Genomic DNA, 21,941 nt, shown 5'->3' on the forward strand with positions numbered 1-21,941 from the left:
AAAACCCCCAAAAAACTATGCAAGTGGGATCAGCCTATTTCATTCTCCTTTCCCCCATGGTTTAATTTCAACTATCAAGTTTATCATCTTTGCAGTAAGGGATGGAAAGTTGAAACAACAATAGATGCCACAAAAGGTAGCAGATAAAAGTGTTATCAGTGTTATTCGTATGTTAACTTAGAAAATGGTTATTGTTAGTTACATCACTAGGAGCACTGATTGCATGGTATCTTTTCCTTTGTGCAGTGCAGAAAAAGCAAGAGTGATTCTAATGAAGCAGCTATGCCCATTGCATAATAATTATAGAAGGGGAGGTGGCTAAACAGTGATTGGTCAGCCATATGCAGTTCTGGACAAGTTTTTTAAAAAGGTTTGCAGAGAGCGAAAAGGATATTAAGCCATAGTTTGCAGTTGGCTTAAGATCATAGCTTGCTCCAAAGCTAGCAACTATAGTTTTGCGCAGGCAAAGTGGGAAACTGTGGTTAATTGAAGGCTCCCTGATTTATTTATTTTTAAATTGAAGCTTACTGCAAAGGGAGGAGTGAAGGGGCTGCATACAAGAGGAAAAGGCTTGAACATATTGTGGTTTAATAGGGTGAGATAAAAGAAACTGCAACAGTTCACTGTGTCACTTTGGACTTGCCTTTTGCCCTGCTCTTTCCAGGCACGGGTCTGTGCTTTAAAGCTCCAGAGAGAAGTTCAAAGTGCTAATTTTGAATTAGTTCAAAGCTCTAATTTTGAATTGGTTCAAAGCTCTAACTTTGAATTAGTTTGAAGCTCTATTTTTGAATTAGTTCTAAGATGTAGTTTTGAATTAGCTCTAAGCTCTAATTTTGAATTAGTTCAAAGTTCAAATTGCTTCATAGCTCTAAGTTTGAGTTAGAACTTAGAACTAATTCAAACTTTGAACTAAGTATTGCAGTCCTGAGCCACTTAAGGCTTTATAGATCAAAACCAGCACTTGGAATTGCTCCCAGAAACTAACTGGCAGCCAGTGCACTTAGGCCAGGATTGGTGCTATATGTTCAAGCCATCTTGCCCTCGTGAGAATCCTGCCTGCTGAATTCTACATCTCATTTCTTAAGGCACAAAACTGCATCTAAGATTAAACACTGACAACTCCGGTTGCTGAAGACAGACACGACAACAGCCCCCCTCCTCACAATACTAGATTAATTGTTGTTTGTTTGTAAAAAGTTTTGTGTACCTTCATTTTTAATTGCATTTTTTATCATCATGTACCACATAGGCCACATTTCTAATTATGCCACATGTAAAAAACACATTGTAAAACAATGCACACAACACATGCAGAGCATCAGTTCATGGCAGAACACACAGTTTATTAGGATCAGTCAATGGTGAAACAATCTCATTCTCTGAAGTCCTCTGTCCTAATATGGCACAAACAGTAGTAAAATAGCCCAGGACTGCAAGACCTCAAGGACCGCCTCTTCCCATATCAATAAACCCAGACGCTGCAATAATAATCTCAGGCCCTGCTTCATGTGTCTTCTCCGTGAGAGATCAGTGGGGTGGCAACACAAGCGGCTCTCTGTTTATGGAATGATGCCCCTACAGTGGTACCTCGGGTTACATACACTTCAGGTTACAGACTCCACTAACCCAGAAAGAGTACCTTGGGTTAAGAACTTTGCTTCAGGATGAGAACAGAAATCATGCGGCGGCAGCGGGAGGCCCCATTAGCTAAAGTGGTACCTCAGGTTAAGGACATTTTCAGGTTAAGAACGGACCTCCGGAATGAATTAAGTTCTTAACCCAAGGTACTACTGTATTTCCATCAGAGAAATGTTGGAGGGAGTGGAATAGGATGTCCTTATTTTCCTCAGAGAAATGTTGGAGGATATTGGAATGGTCTTCCGAGGGAGGTTTGTCTGGTGTCTTCATTATACATTTTTTAGGCGCCAGGCAAAAACGTTCCTCTTCAACCAGACCGTCAACCAGACCGTTACGGACCCGCGTCAGGTTATGGACTGCCAAAACCCGGAAGTACTGGAACGGGTTACTTCTGGGTTTCGGCAGTGGCGCATGCGCATAAGTGTTAAACTGCGCTTTGCGCATGCGCAGAAGCACTGGATCGCAAGCCGCGGGTGCGCAGACGTGGGTTGTGAACACTGCGGGTTGCGAACGTGCATCCTTCACGGGTCACGTTTGCAACCCGAGCGTCCACTGTAGTTGCTTCCTGCTGCTACCTAAGACCCCTCCAAGTTAAAATCAATAGTCCAGTTCTAAGAGATCTCTTTAAAACTGTTGTTCTACTCATTTATTCTTCCCACCCCTGTGTTTTTCATGGCAGAAGGGGGATGACTTGTTGGCCCCTTGCGTACGTCTGCTGAATGTCTGCTTCAGGGGAACCTGCTTTGCTCAAGTATGCTCCCTAGATGATGCAGAGGCAGAAAGGGGCTATAGATGCTGGAAGCGAAACAAGACAGAACATTTTTGTAAAAAATAAAAATAAAATCTTGGAAGGTTCATGCAGCACCGCCGCTCCGCCTATAGGTGTGGAAGCTTCCAGATGATGCAGATAAAAGGTGAAAAAATAGTTTCATATAATAGAAAGGGAAGGAGGGCAGAAAGCTTTCTTGTCCTGTCTAGAGATCTGCAAAATAACCTCAATTCGGGTGGTAATTAGTTGCACATTGTGAACACCATTGTCAAAATGCTTGAAAAATATCCAGCTTTCCTTCTGAGAATTCTCAGTGTTTTGTTCTCGTAATGAGAATTTCAGTGCATGGGAGTAAGCAGTACTATTTTTCTAGAAAAAAGAGGTGCTAGAACTGAGTTCCAGCAAATTCCGGCTGAAAAAAATCCCTGGGAGTAAGAGAAGCCAGTTCAATTAATCAGGTATGGCCCAGGAGGATTTCAGGACCCTGACTGATCACATTGCCTCCAGGGAAAGTAGGCAGCCATGAAACATGAACCTTCCTGGAATCTCCAACAAAGTCTCTTGGTAGCAGGGCTCAAGCTGGAACAAGAGCTGTTACAGATCCACACACAACCCCAAAACAGCATGTGGCATTCCCAAGCAATCAATTGGCAATCAAGCCAATTGATTGTCTCAGAGTTAAAGTATTGGTTCTGTAAATGCATTTCCATTTTAAAATTCCAGGCCAGTTCCAGCAATCAATGACCATTTCAGTCAAGAGTAAGGGGTTGAAGTAATCAACTTTTGTCCTGGGCTACCAGCTTTGGAAACCTAGGGTGGTATTCACCCCATTGAAGTTAATGACCGTTAAGTTGTGGGTGAACATATCAGACGACACAGCGATTCTTCAAACAGCTCTTGTTTATTCACAGGCCAGAACAGAACTGAACTGAAGGGTTCAGCCAGCCTGCTTATATAGAGCTCCACTAGAATGCAACAGTAACCATTTTCTGTAACTAACCAATCACTGAACGTCACTTTCAATCCCTTATTTGCATATGTGGACCTGAGTGAAAACTATCTACAGTATCCCCCCGTTGGCCCAGGGTGAGAACTTCAGTACATAACAATGACCATGGCTAAATGAGGCCCATTCATTTCAATAGGTCTAATTCTGAGTAAAACATAGTTAAATGCCACCCCCTAGCATGATGAATGCTGAGCACACACATTCAGAATTGACACATATTTGGGGAATAAATCTTCAACTGCAAAGTGCATAAGCTCAGCTTTCAGTATCGCTGAGTATATTCATGTTTTTGCTCTGTTCTTTTTCAGAATTCAGCACAGCAGAATCATCTGAGGCAACAGAAGCATCAGAATTAGATCCCACCAGCTATCATTCTGGAATATTCCCCCTGGGGATGCTTCCCTGGAGCCAATGCAATATTTTGGCAGCAGACGAAGATATTTTTATTCTCTCAGGAATTTGGGCAGCAGCTTTAGCATTGTGGTTTCTGTGGCCATTTTGGCTGTATCTTAGGGATCACCTTGCTGCTAAGAATGGCAAAGAGTATTTTATTTCTATTTTTTTTTTTTGTGGATGAACACTTTTAGTTTGCAGTAATATTTTTAAACGGCAGATTTGTGGCAATTGTGGTATTTTTTTTATTGTTTTAAAATGCCTGGAGTCTTTCCTTTGCTGGCAGTAATGAACAAATTCAGTGAATGACTAACTGGTGGATTTCTCCTGAAGAATAAACCCTACTGATACACTCTTTGGTATGGAACATGATTTTCAAAATAATAATAATGGCAATAATGATGATTTGATTTCTTATGCACCCTCCAGCTTGACGTACCTGGATGGGTTACAGGAATTTAAGATTACAATATCGAAAACAGTTTAAAACAAATTACCGCCAAGAATTGGGCAGCTCCTCTATTTACATATCTCTGGTGTCTTAGGCCAGGGCAGGCATAGACAAACTCGGCCCTCCAGATGTTTTGGGACTACAGCTCCCATCATCCCTAGCTAACAGGGATGATGGGAGTTGTAGTCCTAAAACATGGGGAGGGCCGAGTTTGCTTGTGCCTGGGCCAGGGTAAAGAGGCACATCTTCATCACAGGATGGAAACTAAACAATGAAGGTGCCAGACACACCTTTGTGGAGAGGGAATTCCATACATTTGGGCTGGCACAGAAAATTCCCACTCCTAAGCTGCCATGCGCTGAACTTCTGAGGGGTTGAAACGACCAAGAAGGCTCCCTCTGCTGATTTCAACACCCAAGAGTGTCTGAGGGAAGGAAGTAGTAACTGAAGTAGAAGTCTGACAAGATAATGCAAAAGCAAAACCCCAAGTTTGGCTGCACATTGCAGAGAAGCAACTATATTTAGAACACGTCACCTTTGTCATTTCTCTTTCTTGTAACATCCCTCTCTGTTCCTTGTCTTTCATTATCTCAGGCAATTATGAGGACTGAGGAAGACCAGCACTAAATCCAAATGCCAGGACAACACTGCATGAATTGGAAATAAATACGTCACCTCACTTGGTCTGACTTCTTGAGAAGATGATGTATGGAGCACATTCTAACCAAAACTTGAACCCTGGACTGTGAAGGGAATGGCTCGCAACATTTGGATGACAAAGAGAAACTTCTCATCCATATTTGCTGTCAAGCAGATGACCAGTTCTGTTTACTGTCAGAATAGCAACATGGGAGAAACACAACACATTTACTTCTCCTCTCGTGACGAATCTAACCATTGATCCATCTAATTCAGAGTTGTGTATCATGACCCTACCTGAAAGTGCCAGGTGATAAAACCTGCAAAGCAGGCAGTCTAGCAATGGATAAGAGATGGGGAGAAATTCAGTTCAATTCGCATTTCAAGGAGCACCTGCCTAAATCACAGTTTGTGAAACAATATGATAACCGAAAGATAGACTTCTTTCAAAATTTGCTGCATTCTGAAATGTAGTTCTCCAGCCAAGAAATACCTAGAAAAAATGTGCATACTGGGGCAGGGTGTTCATAAAAAGGCCTGTTTTAAGTGAACACGACAGACAAAACAAATTCAGTACATTATGGGAAATTGCTCTGCAAAAATGTGGGCATTGGGCAAAACTGCAGGCAAGCATTCACGTGTTTGTAGAAATTCATACTGAAATGCTGGTGAATTTTCACAAGGAGCTAAATATACTGTATTTTTCGCTCTATAAGACGCACCAGACCACAAGACACACCTAGTTTTTGGAGGAGGAAAACAAGAAAAAAAATATTCTGAATCTCAGAAGCCAGAACAGCAAGAGGGATCGCTGCGCAGTGAAAACAGCAATCCCTCTTGCTGTTCTGGCTTCTGGGATAGCTGCGTAGCCTGCATTCGCTCCATAAGACGCACACACATTTCCCCTTACTTTTTAGGAGGGAAAAGGTGAGTCTTATAGAGCAAAAAATACGGTATAGATAGCAAACTGGAAATGGGGAGAACCGAAGACAGGAAAAATGAGAAACAGAGAACTCAGAATGGACAGGTTTGCCCATCCCAACCACAAGCTACAGCACTGGATTCAAAATTAATGCAAAAGCTCTGTATACTTCTTCATCCCACTGTCTTGTTTTTTGTTTATCCTACACATTTTAAACTCAATCTTACTCCTAATTGCCCTTTATAGGAGATAGGGAATGCAATGACGTAGGAGTTGCTCTGCTGCTTCTGCCCCCGAACTTGGGTGCTCTCCGTTTAAAGTCGCATCCGATTAATTTGTTTCTCATTCACAAGGTATTTTTAGTACAAGGCCGTCAAGACTGATGTGAGCAGATATAAAAGGAGGCAGGTGTAGACTTTCCTTTGCTCCCATCCCAATGCTATGCCTGATCACTCCACCAATGGTGAAAACAACAGCCAGTCATCCCATTTTTGAAAAAGGTTCCCTCCCCCCCAATACCCTTGGGAAAGGCTGTTTGTATGATTAATAATGGTCATGGAAAGTTCAGGATATTGAACCAGCCCTCTCCCCCTTTCCCCCTCTCTCTTGCTGTTTGGCTCTGTGAAAAGAGGAGAGATTCATTACACCAGTGGCGGGGTGGGGGTGGGGAGATGCAGTGTGTGTGTGCGTGTGTGTGTGTGTGTGTGAGTGTGTGTGAGAGAGGGGGGGTGATTTAACGCCATCTTAAAAAGGTAAAGGGACCCCTGACCATTAGGTCCAGTCGTGACCGTCTCTGGGGTTGCGGCGCTCATCTCAATTTATTGGCCGAGGGAGCCGGTGTACAGCTTCTGGGTCATGTGGCCAGCATGACTAAGCCGCTTCTGGCAAACCAGCGCACGGAAACGCTGTTTACTTATCCGCCGGAGCGGTACCTATTTATCTACTTGCACTTTGACATGCTTTCGAACTGCTAGGTTGGCAGGAGCAGGGACTGAGCAACAGGAGCTCACCCCGTCACGGGGATTCCAACCACCAACCTTCTGATCGGAAAGTCCTAGGCTCTGTGGTTTAACCCACAGTGCCACCTGTGTCCCTAACGCCACCTAATGTTGCTTTATTGGATAACTTCACTCAAAAGAATTGTCTGGATTTAATGCTGATTAAGGGAGATTTAAGACAGAGTAGTAAAGTATCATGAGTCATTGCTGGGTGAAGCTCTTTTAGCTTTGGGGATGTGGGTGGCGCTGTGGTCTAAACCACTGAGCCTCTTGGGGATAGTGGGCCCACTATCCCCTCTTTTATTTATTTCAGTCCTGGAGGTGTTATTGAACATGATTAGGGAGGACCGGTCGATACAAGGAGTACAGGTCGGAGCGAAACAATATAAACTGAAAGCTTTTGCAGATGATTTGGTTTTAACATTACAGGAGCCAGAATCTAGTACAAAAAGAGTATTAGAACTGATTTATGAGTTTGGTCGGGTGGCGGGATTTAAGTTGAATAAGCAAAAAACCAAGGTTTTGGGGAAAAACTTGACATCTTTGGAAATAGATGGGTTTCAGAAGGAAACAGAACTAAGTGTAGTAAAAAAAGTGAAATACCTAGGGGTCTACTTGTCAGCTAAAAATTTGAATTTATTTAAAGACAATTATGAAAAATGCTGGTTGGAAATCAAAAAAGATTTGGAAATCTGGTCAAGATTGAAACTTTCCTTGTTGGGCCGAATTGCAGCTATAAAGATGAATGTATTGCCGAAAATGTTATTTTTGTTTCAGACCCTACAGATTGTGGACAGAGTGGAATGTTTTGGAAAGTGGCAGAAGGATATATCTAAGTTTGTTTGGCAGGGCAAAAAGCCCCGGATAAAGTTTAAAATATTAACTGATTCGAAAGAAAGAGGGGGGTTTGCCCTGCCAGACCTGAGACTATATTATGAAGCTGCGGCCTTCTGCTGGATGAAAGATTGGTTATTACTTGAGAACACTGATGTCCTAGATCTGGAAGGGTTTGACAATGCTTTTGGTTGGCATGCATATTTGTGGTACGACAAGGTAAAGGTTCATAAAATGTTCAAAAATCATATTGTTAGAAAATCAATATTTATGGTCTGGATAAAATACAAGGACTTACTAGAAGGTAAGACTCCGAGGTGGCTCTCACCAGCAGAGGCCAAGGCCCGGAAAAAACCTAATATGGAGGTTGGTTGGCCGAAATATGGGGAAATTATAGAAAAAGTAGGAGAAACTTGGAGACTGCAGAGTTATGAAAAATTAAGGAATAAGGTGCAAAATTGGCTTCACTACGCTCAAATTCAAGAGGTTTTTAAGTTGGACAAAAAAATAGGTTTCCAGGTGGAAAAATCGAAACTAGAGACAGAACTGTTGGAACCAAAGACCAAGGTACTTTCGAGAATGTATAACTTGCTGCTTAAATGGAACACTCAGGATGAGACAGTCAAATCAGCCATGATAAAATGGGCTCAGGACATTGGGTACAACATTATGTTTGAGGACTGGGAAAGGTTATGGACCACTGGTATGAAATTCACGGCATGTAATGCCTTGAAAGAGAATATTATGAAAATGATATATAGGTGGTACATGACCCCAGTCAAGCTTGCTAAGATATATCACTTGTCTGATAATAAATGTTGGAAATGTAAGGAGGCTGAAGGGACATTCTTTCACCTCTGGTGGACTTGTCCAAAAGTGAAGGCCTTCTGGGAAATGATATATAATGAGTTAAAGAAGGTGTTTAAGTACACCTTTCCTAAGAAACCAGAGGCCTTCCTATTGGGCATTGTCGGCCAGAAGGTGTTAAAGAAGGATAGAACCTTTTTTATGTATGCAACTACAGCAGCAAGGATTCTCATCGCAAAATACTGGAAGACCCAAGATTTACCCACACTGGAAGAGTGGCAGACGCAATTGATGGACTACATGGAATTGGCCGAGATGACTGCCAGGATCCGAGATTTGGGAGAAGAAGCAATAGAGGAGGATTGGAAAAAATTTAAAGATTATTTACAAAAATTTTACAAGTTATATGAATGTTAAGAATTCGCATGATTAGGGAAATTCAGCTCCAGCAATAAGATTAAGGTATGGGAAACTAAGTGAAATAAAGGAAGGACAAATGTTTAAAAGAATATTATATATGTTATTAGTGTAAATTGAAAATAAGTATTTTAAACGTAAACCATAAGTATTTGAAAGAACAAAAGAATGTACGAAATAAGGTCATAATTTGCTGAAAAATTTTATTGTAAAGAACGCACGGTGAGGGAGACGTGGGGAAGTCCGGTTGGTTATGAAAAAATGCTTTGAAAGGATGATTTTTTTCTTTTTCTTTTTCTTTTTTGTTTCTTCTTTGTATAACTGACTTTGTATTTCTATTTGGAAAAAAAAGCAATAAAAAATATTTTTTAAAAAAATAAAAATAAACCACTGAGCCTCTTGGGCTTGTCAGTCAGAAGGTTGGCAGTTCTAATCCCTGCGATAGGGTGACCTCCTGCTGCTCTGTCCCAGCTCCCGCCAACCTAGCAGTTCAAAAGCACGCCAGTGCAAGTAGATAAATAGGTACCACTGCAGTGGGAAGGTAAATGGTGTTTTCATGCACTGCTCTGGTTTTGCCAGAAGCGGCTTAGTCACGCTGGCCACATGACCCAGAAAAACTGTCTGTGGAGAAACGTCGGCTCCCTCAGCCAGTAAAGCGAGATGAGCGCCGCAACCCCAGAGTCGTTCGTGACTGGACTTAACTGTCAGGGGTCCTTTACCTTTACCTTTTACCTGAATTCTCGATAATTCCCTAGTAGTTCTCATGTGATTGGCTAATGATGGTCACATGGGAGGTATCTAGTGGAAAAAAGAGTGCATTTTACACGAAGCAAGATGACTGTGCTTTAGAATCCACTGTGAACACTGCTAAGTTGAACGGAGTGTTGGAGTGTTTCTTCTCTTCTTAAAAGAAAGAGAGCAAAACTGCAGGAGAAGGTAAAAGTGGAAATCATAGGCACTGCAAGGCATGGCTTAATTGAGATACAGAAGGCTGAAAGTGCTGAGCTCTGAAAAGAGGGGAAAACACAGCTGTTTGGAAGTTAGAAGATACTGAGCCCATGCTTGGAGAAGCGTGTGACCATAAATACCATGCTTTAATGAATGTATAAAAAGGTAAAGGGACCCCTGAGCAATAGGTCCAGTCGTGGCCAACTCTGGGGTTGCGGCACTCATCTCGCTTTATTGGCCGAGGGAGCCGGCATACAGCTTCCAGGTCATGTGGCCAGCATGACTAAGCTGCTTCTGGCAAACCAGAGCAGCACAGAAATGCCGTTTACCTTCTCGCTGGAGTGGTACCTATTTATCTACTTGCACTTTGACGTGCTTTTGAACTGCTAGGTTGGCAGGAACAGGGACCGAGCAATGGGAGCTCACCCCATCACAGGGATTCGAACCGCCAACCTTCTGATCGGCAAGTCCTAGGCTCTGTGGTTTAACCCACAGTGCCACCCGTGTCCCCTAATGAATGTATAATGTTACATTAAAAACTTACATTTGCATTCCACTCTTCCCCCATGGAATTCAGGGAATACATAGGGGTTTCCCATATTGTGCTCACATCACCCCTGTAAAGCAAGTTAAGCTAAGGCAGAGTGGCTTGTTCAAGGATACCCAAGGAGTTTCTTGTCTGAAGTAGGATTTGAATCTAGTTCTCCCTGGCCCAAGCTGACTCATTACATGATGCTGCCTTCTGGCCAATAATTAATATCCTTATAGCTGTAGCTTGTGAAATAAAGTACATTTGTCAGGCCATTTATCTTGCTCCCCAGACCAGCCATGATAGCTATTGTTTATTTGGACTTGTATACATTATATTAGGCACCTGAGACATAACACTTCATTGTTGTCCCTGTCCCTAATGTTTCCTAGCCGTTGATCACGTTCATTTTTAGCTCCTAGCTCCTGTGGGCTTGTGTGGCATGCATGCTGACTCTTTAATTAAAATTGCATGCCAGGAAGCAAACCGACAGCTGAAGCCTTACCTCCTACTGTTGCATTCTGGCAGTTCAGGGAATTTCTTTTCTTTCATGTTTCTTCCCCTCCCCCCTCCCCCCCCAAAAAGAAAGAAAATGTCAACTGCTTTCTCGGAAATAAGATCTGAAAACGTCTAGAAAAATGCAGAGTAAGGGATTCAATCTGGGATGAAAAAGAGCACATTCACGGATCCAAGTACGGCACACAGACTAAGGGGGGAAAGATACAAGGCTGCATCATATTTGTTTATTTACACGGTTTATATACCGTCCTCATACCCGCCAACATTTCTCCAATGAAAATAGGGATATCCTATTCAACAACACCACAACACACACACACACACACACACACACACACACACACACCACTCATCTGGCTGGGTTTCCCCAGCCACTCTGGGCGGCTTCCAGCACATATAAAAGCATAATAAAACGTGAAACATTAAAAGCTTCACAATACAGGTGGGTGCCACTACCGAGAAGACCCTCTGCCTGGTTCCCTGTAACTTCACTTCTCGCTGTGAGAGAACCGCCAGAAGGCCCTTGGAGGTAGACCTCAGCATGGGAGCCAACTCGAGGGAGCTGTGGGTTCTGGGGCACTCACAATAATATAATTGTGGGGAATGGGCACCCACGAAGTCAATGAGAAAAGCCGGCAGGCAGTAGTGGCGCTGCCTCAGAGTGAAGCAGTTCAGCTCTGCCCTCAGCAACCAGCCAGTGAGGCACCCTTTTCCAGTGGGTGGGTGGGTGTGGGTGTGGGTGTCTGCCTCCACATCCAAGCCCCTCACTGCAGAAAATGGTGTGTTATGTACTGAGTTGAATAGGATCCAAAAGGCAGCAGTCTGATCCTAGAACAACAGGATTCAGAATGCAGCAGTCTGATTGGTCCTAGAACAACAGGATTCAGAATGCAGCAGTCTGATTGGTCCTAGAACAATAGGGTCCAGAATGCAGCAGTCTGACTGGTCCACAGGAGCCAACCAATCCAGCTCCAGGTGGAAGTGAATCCCCAACCTGATTGGCCTACAGGTGAATCCCGGATCACGTGGGGCCCATTGTGTAAATAATGTACATAAAGCAGACATTCTGGGGGAATTTCCATTCCTCCTCCTCACCACTATGAGCTGAATAAAGAGCATGAAATCCACTCTCGACTCCGAGTATATTTCAGGGTGCCTCACTGGCTGCGTAGAGGAGGAAAAGGAGCTGGCAGCACGCATGTGTGTGTGCAGGCATGTGTGTGTGAGACGTCGCACATCCGTGTTGCGGTGGTGAGCCGCCACAATCCTGAGGGCAAGATGGCACTCCTGGAACTCAGTGTCTGGGCTGAATGATGGGGGTGGAGACACTCCTTCAGGTATACTGGGCCAGGGTATGCAGGTTCACTGACCCTTTTCTTCACCTTTTCCAGCTCTAACTATTCTTTTTGAGGACAGATTGATGGAGGAGAGAGCTCAGTGAGCCTAACTACTATGTCATTCCTTTTCTCTCCCTTGAACGGATGTCGGCTAGTTTCAGAAAAAGAGCTCATGGCAAGGTTATCAACAATGGGAGCTGGCAGATTTAATTTTTATATCTATATATCTTTTTTATGTCTTCGTGACTGGACAATTCTGAAGCTAGGTGCAGATGGTTATTAAAATGTGCTCTCAATTCTGCTCCTTCGCTCTTTAAAATATCATTTTTCCTATATCATATGATTTTCACATTGTAAAACCTGGGCATGAGGAGCACAATTAGAAGTCTCTTTAGCTAGAATGGAGTTTAATCTTTGCAGTGGACAGAAAAGTGATGGTAAAATCAGCTCTTTCTCTTAACATGGAGAAATGGGCAATGCAATGAGTCATGCCTACTTTTAAAATTATAGCTCACAATTCTGGGAAAACATAGATGTCTTTCCTCCATTATATCAATGGATTTATGGGTTCTGTCTCCAGAGATCCAGTCTGATTTCCTGTTGCGCCTCTGCACTGTAACACTGTCAATGCTGTGGGCTCTATTACAATACAGAAAAAGTGAGCTGTAAATATATACTTTTGCTTCATACACTGAGAAGTTTTAGTTTCCGAATTTCAACAATGCAACACAAAATTCTTTGAGGACATGATCCAGTCTTGCATTTGAAAGTCCCACTCACTCCAGTGGGTGAAAGGGTGGGCTTAATTTCCCCAGCAACAGATCAGAAAGCTCAGCAAATCATCTAGATGCTTTTCAACATCTACATGAAATCGTTGGTAGAAATCATCAGTGGGGTTGGGCTCGGTGTGCACCAATATGCGGATGAGACCCAGTTCTTCCTCTGTTTTAAATCGGAACCAGTGGAGGCAGTGAACGTCCTTTGTGAGTGTCTGGAGGCAGTTGGAGGATGGATGGCGGCAAACAGATTGAGGTTGAATCCTGACAAGACAGAAGTACTGTTTCTGGGGGACAGGGGGCGGGCAGGTGTGGAGAATTCCCTGCTCCTGAATGAGGTAACTATGCCCCTAAAGGATCCTGGGAGTTATTTTGGACTCACAGCTGTCCATGGAGGCACAGGTCAATTCGGTATCCAGGGCAGCTGTTTATCAGCTACCACGCCGGCTGAGACCCTACCTTCTTGTGGACTGTCTCACTAGAGTGGTAGATGCTCTGGTTATCTCCTGCTTGGACTACTGCAATGCACAGTATGTAGGGCTACCTTTGAAGGTGACTTGGAAACTACAAATAATATAGAATGTGGCTGCTGGACTGCTGGTTGGGAGCGGCCGCTGGGACCCTATAACACAGTCCTAAAGGATCTACATAGGCTTCCAGTATGTTTCCAAGCATAATTCAAAGTGTTGGTGCTGACCTTTAAAACCCTAAACACTTTGGACCCACTGACCTGGAGGAGTGTCTCCACTCCCATCATTCAGCCTGGACAATGAGGTCCAGCTCTGAGGGCCTTCTGGTGGTTCCCTCACTGCGAGAAGTGAGGTTACAGGGAACCAGGCAGAGGGCCTTCTCAGTAGTCGCACCCGCCCTGAGGAACACCCTCCCATTAGAAGTCAAGGAAATAAACAACTATCTGACTTTTCGAAGACCTCTGAAGGGAACCATGTGTAGGGAAGTTTTTAATGTTTGATGTCTTACTGTGCTTTAATTTATTGGAAGCTGCCCAGAGTGGCTGGGGCAACCCAGTCAGATTGGCAGCATGTAAATAATAAATTATTAGTAGTATTTATTAGGAAATGTCTAGGTACCCGTGAAAGGAGTGAGCAACAGCATATTAAGCAATAAATACAAAGCAAATGATTCTAATGTACTGCAGGCTGTATGTTAGGATTACAAATGTCACACTGAAGAGCTGGCATGCTGTAATTATTCAGGACTATGAAAATTAGTTCCATGGATAATTACCGAGCACAGCTAAGGTCCCAAATTGAGATTATGGGGTGAACATCCAATCAGATCAGGGGCCAACTTGAACATAGCAATGAAAGGCATATGGGGAATACAATATAATCAGAAACAGCATAAAACCTATCAAAACCAGGGAAGAATAAACTGCGCTGTAGCTGCCTCAAAACTTCAGACAAAAAAAAAAACACAGAAGAGTAGATCTTTGTGAAGAGCAGCCTGCAGTCATGGGACCACTTGGGGAAAATACCAATTCTTGGCATTTCTCTTCTGAAATGGTTCTGTAACACAACCAAGATGATTTTTAAAAAATAATAATAATAAAATACCATATTGAAACCACATTATAGCAGGTTTATAAATCTGAAGGAAAGAAGTCATTCCATATTTGAGAATCCAAACTGAGCAAATAATATCTTCCAAATTCGTGCTCCAAACTGAGCAAATAATATCTCTCTTATTCCAAATTCATGCTCAAACCTGCTTTCAGAAGTGGCAGAGAGATATTTCTAAGTTTGTCTGGCAGGGCAAAAAGCCCAGAATTAAGTTTAAGATATTAACTGATGCAAAACAAAGAGGGGGCTTTGCCCTGCCAGATTTAAAGTTGTATTATGAAGCCGCAGCGTTCTGCTGGCTAAAAGACTGGCTACTTCTTGAAAACACTGATGTGTTAGATTTGGAAGGGTTTAACAATGCTTTTGGATGGCATGCATATTTATGGTATGACAAGGTTAAAGCAAATAAGGCCTTTAAGAACCATATTGTCAGAAAATCACTGTTTAATGTCTGGACAAAATATAAAGACTTGCTGGAAAACAAAACCCCAAGGTGGCTCTCACCTTTGGAAGCTAAGGCCCGAAAAAGACCCAATATGGAGGCCAAATGGCCAAAATATTGGGAAATTCTAGAAAAAGATGGAGACAATTGGAAACTGCAGAGTTTGGAGAAAATGAAGGATAAAGTGCGAGATTGGTTACATTACGCTCAGATTAAAGAAGTTTTTAAAAATGACAAGAAATTAGGGTTCCAGGTGGAGAAATCGAAAATAGAAACAGAATTGTTAGAACCTAAGAGTAAGGTACTTTCAAGGATGTATAACTTGCTGTTAAAATGGAACACACAAGACGAAATGGTTAAATCGGCTATGATAAGGTGGGCGCAGGACATTGGGCATAATATTATGTTTGAGGACTGGGAAAGGTTGTGGAGTACTGGATTGAAATTTACTGCATGTAACGCTTTGAAAGAAAATGTAATGAAAATGATATATAGATGGTATATGACCCCAGTCAAACTTGCAAAAATTTACCACCTGACTGACAATAAGTGTTGGAAATGTAAAGAGTGTGAAGGAACATTCTTCCACCTCTGGTGGACTTGCCCTAAAGTGAAGGCGTTCTGGGAAATGATTTACAATGAACTGAAAAAGGTATTTAAATATACCTTCACTAAGAAACCAGAGGCCTTTCTTTTGGGTATTGTCGGCCAAGGGGTGGTAAAGAAGGACCAGACATTTTTTATGTACGCAACAACAGCAGCAAGGATACTACTCGCAAAGCATTGGAAAGCTCAAGATCTACCCACATTGGAAGAATGGCAGATGCAACTGATAGAATACATGGAACTGGCTGAGATGACCGGCAGAATTCGTGACCTGGGAGAAGAGAGGATTGAGGAGGATTGGAAGAAATTTAAGAATTATTTACAAAAATATTGTAATTTGAGTGAATGCTAAATAGGATGCTAGATCAAAATAACTGAGCACCACTAATTTAGATGATTTTAAGAAAATAAGTGAGATTGAGAAAATACAACTCTTTTTGAGAACTAGAAGATTATGAAACATAGAAGGGATATAAGAATGTAAATAAGATAATAAATTGCTGACAAAATGTTATAACGATGAAAGTGGGAGCGGGAGATGTGAGGAAGTCCAAAGAAAATGTGAAATTATGTTAAGATATATGTTACATTGTTTATTATGTTTATTTCTATTGTAAAACCCAATAAATTTCTAAAAAAAAACAAAACAAAAAAAACAAATTCATGCTCAAACCATCTTGCCTCAGTAAGCAACCTGGCTGCTGAATTCTTCACCAGCTTAAGTTTCCAAACCGTCTTCAGAGGCAGCCCCCATCCCCGTCCTCAAGTATCAGAAAGTGGTGTATTGCTACTTTACCATCTGTACATGCCTCTTCAGGGTGATTAAATAAGCCACACAAGAGTTTCAATGCAAAACCTTCCCTATTTAAAATATTAGCCTATAAAAAGACTCTGATAGGTACACGCGGCTGTCCTGACAAGCACATTAATTATCCATCTCTGGTCTACTACTTAGCAGCTTTGATTAATAACAGTGGCATTTAAAAGACTCAAGGCAGGCCATTTGCACCATGCTCTTGCTCTTAGAAGCATGTCAGAGTTCGGATGTATTCCGGTTGTAGCTGCCAGATCAAAATATGGGGGAATGTGGGCAAACGGTGACATCAGGGAACTGTGCTATTTGTCAAACAGATTTCAATGGAACGGCATCATTCTGAAAGAAAGATTCTCTGTTGTCTCTAACCAGACAGTGATAGCGTGTAACTATATTTCTATACATAGATACATAGAATTTCTAGATACATAGATTTCTATACAGTGGTACCTCAAGTTAAGAACTTAATTCGTTCCGGAGGTCCGTTCTTAACCTGAAACTGTTCTTAACCTGAAGCACCACTTTAGCTAATGGGGCCTCCTGCTACTGCCGTGCCACCGGAGCCCGATTTCTGTTCTCATCCTGAAGCAAAGTTCTTAACCTGAAGCACTATTTCTGGGTTAGCGGAGTCTGTAACCTGAAGTGTATGTAACCTGAGGTACCACTGTACATAGATATCCCCACCTTAGCGTTTTCTTCCTTGGTTTGTGTGTACTTTCCACTAAACGCGGAACCTGCTTAGGCCTCCTCCTCCTGCTTGCATGGTGCTGCTTTGGCCACATAATGATAGCCAGAGTGCTATTTTTCTAGAAAAAGAGGGGCCGGAACTCACCATGAATTGTTATCTTATACAGTGGTACCTCAGGTTACATACACTTCAGGTTACAGACTCCGCTAACCCAGAAATAGTGCTTCAGGTTAAGAACTTTGCTTCAGGATGAGAACAGAAATCGTGCTCCGATGGCGCGGCAGCAGCAGGAGGCCCCATTAGCTAAAGTGGTGCTTCAGGTTAAAAACAGTTTCAGTTTAAGAATGGACCTCAGGAACGAATTAAGTACTTAACTCGAGATACCACTGTAATGGCAATGGTGCCAACCTGAGAGATGCCGGAATTGAGTTCCGGAGAGTTCCAGCTGAAAAAAAAAGCCCTGCTCCTGAGGCAACGAGAAGAGTGGTGTGTCCCTGTTAGCAGCCGTGAAATGCTAAAGGGGATGCAAATGTCTATTTACATAGAGTAACAGATGCAAAAGGGGGCTTGGGAAAAGGCCCAGGATCTCTGCCTCAAGGAGCTTACACACTACCAACAACATCATCAACAAGTTTTATATGCCACCTATCTGACCGAATTTCCCTAGCCACTTTGGGCAGCTCCCAACAGAATAGTAAAAACACAATAAATCATGCAATTCTAGGTATGTTTACTCAGAAATATGTTTCGCTGTAGAATGGAGCTGTCTTCTAGGTAAGCGGTTATAGGTCAGGTTACCCAAGTCTTACTTTTGCAAAAGGAACAGCGGTGGGGTGAAATTGGTGAAAGGGAGAGGGAAGATTAAAAAGCGATAAATGAGAACAAATCTCATGGAGTGAAATGACCGCTAATAAAAAATTTAAGGATCTATCACTTTCTGCCGCTCCACTGTCTTCTATTACATCTTCTAATAAGAAGAACCAGTTGTTTTGAATTCTCTCTACATGACATCAGTAGTATTACCCAAGGCAAAGGCGGCCATTAAATTAATGTTTGTGTTTTTGTGTATTGCTCAAGGAAAGTGGGGGTGGGGGGAGGATGGGGAATAGTAAAATGTCAGCAAGATAGCAGACAAAGACCCAAATATATTTACTGACCTTTATTCCCAGAGATGGGTTTGTATCCTGATAATGCTAGAGATGCTCTCTTAAATAATGTAATGTTATTGTCTCATGCTTAGGGACAGCAAGCACTTGGTACAGCTAACAAGAAAGATACAAAAAAGAAAGAAAGAAAGAAAAGAAAAAAAACGTCCAGAAAAAGCAAATAATGTGCTCCTATGGTGCATTTATGCATTTTTTATTTGCTCCAAGCTGAGGATGCCCAGTCTCTAACTGTAGATGGGGCCTATAGTTTTAAAAGTTTCAAAATGGCACCATTCACTCACCCTTCTTCTCTGGGGTACAAGTAGGCTTCTTCTTCTACAGCAGGCAGGGAAAGGAAAGCAGGCAAAGTCAGTGGCTGTTGCTGAACAATTTCCGCCATCTATAATGCAGCCAGATGCAAAAGAATGCAGGGCTGCTCTGCCTTTAACAGCTGTGTAGAATTTCAGCATAACAAGCTGCACCTGATGAAATCTCTACACAGCCATTAAAGGTGCAGGAGTCCTGGTCTTATTTCATACCCACCAACATTTCTCCAATGAAAATAGGAAAGTCCTAGAATCATAGAATCATAGAATCATAGAGTTGGAAGAGACCACAAGGGCCATCGAGTCCAACCCCCTGCCAAGCAGGAAACACCATCAGAGCACTCCTGACATATGGTTGTCAAGCCTCTGCTTAAAGACCTCCAAAGAAGGAGACTCCACCACACTCCTTGGCAGCAAATTCCACTGTCGAACAGCTCTTACTGTCAGGAAGTTCTTCCTAATGTTTAGGTGGAATCTTCTTTCTGGTAGTTTGGATCCATTGCTCCGTGTCCGCTTCTCTGGAGCAGCAGAAAACAACCTTTCTCCCTCCTCTATGTGACATCCTTTTATATATTTGAACATGGCTATCATATCACCCCTTAACCTCCTCTTCTCCAGGCTAAACATGCCCAGCTCTCTTAGCCGTTCCTCATAAGGCATCGTTTCCAGGCCTTTGACCATTTTGGTTGCCCTCCTCTGGACACGTTCCAGTTTGTCAATGTCCTTCTTGAACTGTGGTGCCCAGAACTGGACACAGTACTCCAGGTGAGGTCTGACCAGAGCAGAATACCTATTCAGCAGCAGCAGCAAAAACAACAACAACTTTATTAATTATATCCCACCCATCTGATTGGGTTGTTCCAGCAACTCTGGGTGGCTTCCAACATATATAAAAACGTAAGAAAACAATAAACATTTTTTAAAAAAAACTTCCCTATAGAGAGCTGCCTTCAGATGCCTTCTTAAGGTTGTGTTTATACTACTTGGCTCGGTGGCAGCATAATTCCATACCCTCCAACATTTCTCCAGTGAAAATAAAGGCATCCTAAGGAAAAGCGGTAGGGTGGCGCAATGGTCTAAACCACTGAGCCTAGGGCACTAGCTACCGCTGACTGAGCACAGGGATGGCAACGTCCAACTGGCATCGTTTCAGTCTTATGACTTCCTCTAGATTTAACACAAGCCAATGCGGGTGGTGCTGTGGTCTAAACCACAGAGCCTAGGGCTTGCCAATCAGAAGGTTGGTGGTTCAAATCCCCGTGACGGGGTGAGCTCCTGTTGCTCGGTCCCTGCTCCTGCCAACCTAGCAGTTCGAAAGCACATTAAAGTGCAAGTAGATAAACAGGTACCGTTCCAGCAGGAAGGTAAACGCCATTTCCGTGCGCTGCTTTGGTTCGCCAGAAGCGGCTTAGTCATGCTGGCCACATGACCCGGAAGCTGTATGCCGGCTCCCTCAGCCAATAAAGTGAGATGAGCGTTGCAACCCCAGAGTCGGCCATGACTGGACCTAATGGTCAGGGCTCCCTTTACCTTTACCTTTAAGGAAAAGCGGGACATTCCAGGATCAAATCAGAAACCGGGACAGCTTCTGTAAATCCAGGACTGTCCCTGGAAAATAGGGGCACTTGGAGGGACTGCAAGCAGCCTCATGGAGTGTGGGGAGTTTCAAAGCAGGGGCGCTCCATGTGAGAATGCCAGTCCCTGGTTGTTACTTACCAATGCTCACAAGTGGGAATGGCTGGAGGGCTTCTCTGGATATTATTATTGTTTGTTTAAAAAATGTACACTTGCTTTAAATCCCCCGCTGCCGCTGACACGAGATAGCTGGGATGATTGCAAAAAAACAGCTTTATTCATGTGGCAGCAATTGGTCTTTAGGTCCCCAGATCCCACGTTATATAGGCCTTTCCTTTATAAGAAAAAGCCACCATTTGATTTATGCCAGCCTTAAAAGCAAATCCACTTTAAAGGTCTACATTTCCTATGGACAATTTTAACAAGGTGGGCAATTAACAGAGCCTTGTTCATTTCACATTGATCTAACCTGAAATATTCCAGGGCTTTGAATTATTGAGATGCTGTTGAACCTGTCCCACTTGGGAATTTGCCATGTACAGCAAGATATTTTTCCTCATTTGAATTCTGCACAGCCAAAAACTTCGATATATTTCCCGTCATATTTCCAGTCTTTTAGATTTCTCTGGGCTACAAGTCGACTCCTTTTTCTACAGCAGGCAAAAGACTCGATCACATGAAAGCTTTTCTTCTTTCTGCATTATTAGCCATCGTGATGTTTTAATGCTTTATGGGTATTTGATCCATTTTGCCCTCTTGCTTTCTAATGTTCTGCCGACACTAACACCACGAAAACACTCCTTAAATGTCCTAGCAGTTGTCAAAGTAGGGCTTGATGCTTGTAAATGCGGAATTGAAGCAGTTAAGTAAAAAAAAAAAAAAACTTAAAACCCCCCTGCACTTTTCATCATGACACAGATGGAACAACAAATTAATGGACAGAAAAAAGAGATGTCACTTTATTTCACTGACTGGGAATTTAATGTGCTGAGAGACTTGGTTCTAACAGCATTTTCTCGCTCTTGCAAGAAGGGAACGTGGCATGCAGCCTGATTCAGTGTGTGATGATTTGGAAGCAGACCCTCCAAGTGTCCCTATTTTCCAGGAACAGTCCCAGATTTACAGAAGCCATCCTGGTTTTGGATTTGATTCCAGAATGTCCTGGTTTTCCTTGTTGTTGTTGTTTAGTCGTTTAGTCGTGTCTGACTCTTCATGGCCCCATGGACCAGAGCATGCCAGGCACTCCTGTCTTCCACTGCTTCCCGCAGTTTGGTCAAACTCATGTTGGTAGCTTTGAGAACACTGTCCAACCATCTCGTCCTCTGTCTTCCCCTTCTCCTTGTGCTCTCAATCTTTCCCAACATCAGGCTCTTTTCCAGGGAGTCTTCTCTTCTCATGAGGTGGCCAATGTATTGGAGCCTCAGCTTCATGATCTGTCCTTCCAGTGAGCACTCAGGGCTGATTTCCTTCAGAATGGATAGGTTTGATCTTCTTGCAGTCCATGGGACTCTCAAGAGTCTCCTCCAGCACCATAATTCAAAAGCATCCATTCTTTGGCGATCAGGCTTCTTTATGGTCCAGCTCTCACTTCCATACATCACTACTGGGAAAACCATAGCTTTAACTATAAGGACCTTTGTCGGCAAGGTGATGTCTCTGCTTTTTAAGATGCTGTCAAGGTTTGCTATCGCTTTTATCCCAAGAAGCAGGCATCTTTTAATTTCTTTTTTTTTTTTAATCATATTTATTAAAATTTCCAATAATAACAGAATAAAGAAG

The 21,941-nt window shown here is 42.8% G+C and overlaps 1 long non-coding RNA gene across 1 annotated transcript; it reads left to right on the forward strand.

Annotated features, from left to right (window-relative positions):
• The first annotated feature begins 3,735 nt into the window (after positions 1–3,735).
• Positions 3,736–5,249, forward strand: LOC308486734. The gene is made up of 2 exons (XR_013991245.1): positions 3,736–4,168; positions 4,855–5,249. It is a non-coding gene; the product is annotated as an uncharacterized lncRNA (long non-coding RNA).
• Positions 5,250–21,941: the final 16,692 nt, after the last annotated feature.

Source organism: Podarcis pityusensis, assembly GCF_964106645.2.
Source record: "Podarcis pityusensis genome assembly, chromosome: 10".
In the NCBI taxonomy this organism is placed as follows: Eukaryota; Metazoa; Chordata; class Lepidosauria; order Squamata; family Lacertidae; genus Podarcis; species Podarcis pityusensis.